Here is a 2,910-nt window from a genome sequence, read left to right as displayed (position 1 = left end):
CTTAGATATCCCTGAAGATGCACACACCCCTATTATTTTAGGGAGACCATTTCTATCCACTGCCCGTGCAGTGATAGACGTCGATGGGAAGACTTTGACATTTCGGGTAGGGGATGAGGAGCTGATTTTTCATCAGTCCAAATTCCGGAGAGCTCCCATGCAAGTTCAACCTTGCAATGCTCTTTCTTCTATTATCCCTATTGTTGACACTCCGCATGAAAATTTGGAGAATATTGCTGTTATTGCTAACCCTCCGCCTCAGATTGAGAGTAAGAAGGAGGCAAGTTCGTCTGTTGTCCTTACTGCAGGTACAGATGAAAGCAAGAATGGGACTGTCAAAGGACGTGGTGTAGCCGTTATCAATCAAAGTGGCGGCAAGGATGCCAAAGAAGATGACAAAGGAGCGAGAACGAAGAAGGTTCGAACCTACATAGATGGGAACTACATTCCTCCTACTGTCGCAAATGGTGACTCAAGCTCATGGAAGATGAAGAGGTCGGTCAAGATCGGCGAGGTGACGTCCTCGTCAGAAGCCCACGAAGGGGCTACTGAAAGCTGATGAGAATTAAACGGGGAAATGCCCCGTGTAACAAATTGTAATAGACAATTCGTTTGAATTTCTTTTAAACCTTGCTTATTTACGTTTTAATTAGGACAATTAGTTAGACAATTCTTTAGCTTAGACTAAAACTATAGACTGTGTTCTCTGCGTATTTGGTATTTTGGGATGTGTTTGGATTTGTTTTACGCAGGTTTGGGGAAGTTTCACGCAATTCGAGGGATAAAGACGGAAATTCAAGGAGCCTACAAGAGGAAGTCCTCGATCGAGTACTTTTTGTACTCGATCGAGTGGAAGTTGGTTCGATCGAGCTGTCTGGTTACTCGATCGAGAAAGGCCAAAGAGGAACAGGTCGATCGAGAGGTCTCTTACTCGATCGAGCAGAAGGGACATCAAAAGTCCTCGATCGAGTGATTAAAACTACTCGATCGAGTGAAATGAACAGTGGACACGGGAGTTTTCTTTCTTAAACTCTTATTTTCCCTAATTCTAATTTCATTTCACCCTAATTTCCGTCTAACCCCCTCCCTAATTGCGATTCCCATTTCCCCCAAATCCCCTTTTTTTGCCCAAAATTATCAAATCCGTCACCTACATTCTATTGCTAGCACTTTAATCTTCAATAGCCCCTTATTTTCCCCCTCTTTTGTGCTCGTTTTCGCGGTTTTTAAAGGGGATTAGGGTTCGCGGGTTTTTCAATTGAAAATCCGCCTTTGTTGCTTGTTATTTGAAGTTTAATTGCTTTTATAGGATCATCATCATCAAGTAAGTATTTCATTCACACTCTTTTCATTTTCTCTTCATTTAATTCGATTTTTTTGAGGTGATTTGAATTAGGGTTCGAAAAATCCATGTCTAGTCGATTCTTTTTCGATTTAATTGTGTTTATATACCCTTAATTAACTTGCTTGATGATCTTATCCCAATCTCTCACTGCTTTGCTTGTTTAATTCGAAAATTGCGCGAGATTCCGCGACTAAGGCTTCTCAGTCGAAAAATTTCGACTGTTAAACGGTCTATTTGCTGCCATGCTTTGTTATTTGCAGTTATCGCCTACTTGTTACTGCCGTTAACTGTTTTTCCGTCCCCTATCGCCATTACATGCTGTGAACCATTGGGAATCTTGTTTTGTGAGTTGGAATTTTCGACTGCTAGGAGTCTTACGTGCTCCCTTATGTGGTTTTCATGCTGTGTTTGTCTCCTTTAGCAGTCACTATTTTGTCATTTTACCACCACTCACATGCTACCTTTCGAATTTATTGAGGATTGTTGGATTTTGTATGTTGGAAGTCGGATTTCTTGACTGATAGGGCCTTATATTTGTTGTCACATGTTGGTCAGCGGGTTGTTTTAACCACGGTTAGCAGCATCTTCTCTTATTCATGCCCTTTGATACTTTGCAGGATGGACGCGAGTTCTCTGCCTTCTACCAGTACGTCCTCCAGCCCGTCCGGGAGCGAGTCAGTGGTCCCTGCTGTCACCACTACTTCTGCCCTGTTAACCACTATAGTTCCTGCTTCTACTTCTGCCCCTACCAGACCTTTGACCATGCTGGAACGAGGATTCATCCCTCGTTTTCCGTCTCCTGGTATGGCGCCACCCAGGCCACATCAGCAGGCTAGCCAGTTAGCCATCACCTCCAGCCCATCAGGGGCTACAGCTACAGCTACAGGAGAGGGCGACCTCACACCTTTACAGCGGATGCCCACGGTACGTTTTACTTCCGCGGCTCACCGGACTCGGTTAGCCGCTTTACTTCATTGCCCCCTCTCCCCCACCCGTTTCCTTGCGCGGGCTGACCTAGAGACCTTAGGCATTTATGAGGAGGTCTGTAGTTTGTTGAACGGGACGGGTATGTCGGGTCTGATCACCATGCAGGAAGCTACTATTCGTACCCCTACGTACGAGTTCTTTAGCTCCTATTCCTTTGACACCGACTCTTATGATGCTGACCACTCCAGCTCTTGCATTCACTTTCGACTCCGCAATGAGTCACACCACTGGACTTTGGCCAGGTTTGGGCAGGTTTTAGGCCTAGTTAGTGACGGTCCCACCGACCCACCTCGAGACCTCCTTCAGCCACTTTGGGCTGCACTTTCTCACACCCCCTTCCCCTCACGGAAGGGAGCTCACGTTCACTTACCTGCCCCCCGTTACTACTTGCGTCTGATAGGAGAGACCATCTTTTGGCGACCTGAGCCCAATAACGTGACCAACACTGAGCTAGCGATTCTCGCGGGGTACCTCAACATTGACTCCGGTACCCCGTTTGTTCTAAACATTGCCTATCTGGTAGCTCAGCATTGGAACGGAATTAGGACTCGGGTCAAGACCGCTGTTGTCTGTGGCGG

This window comes from Silene latifolia, chromosome 2 (genome assembly GCF_048544455.1).
Source record: "Silene latifolia isolate original U9 population chromosome 2, ASM4854445v1, whole genome shotgun sequence".
Lineage (NCBI taxonomy): Eukaryota > Viridiplantae > Streptophyta > Magnoliopsida > Caryophyllales > Caryophyllaceae > Silene > Silene latifolia.
This window is presented reverse-complemented; position numbering follows the sequence as displayed.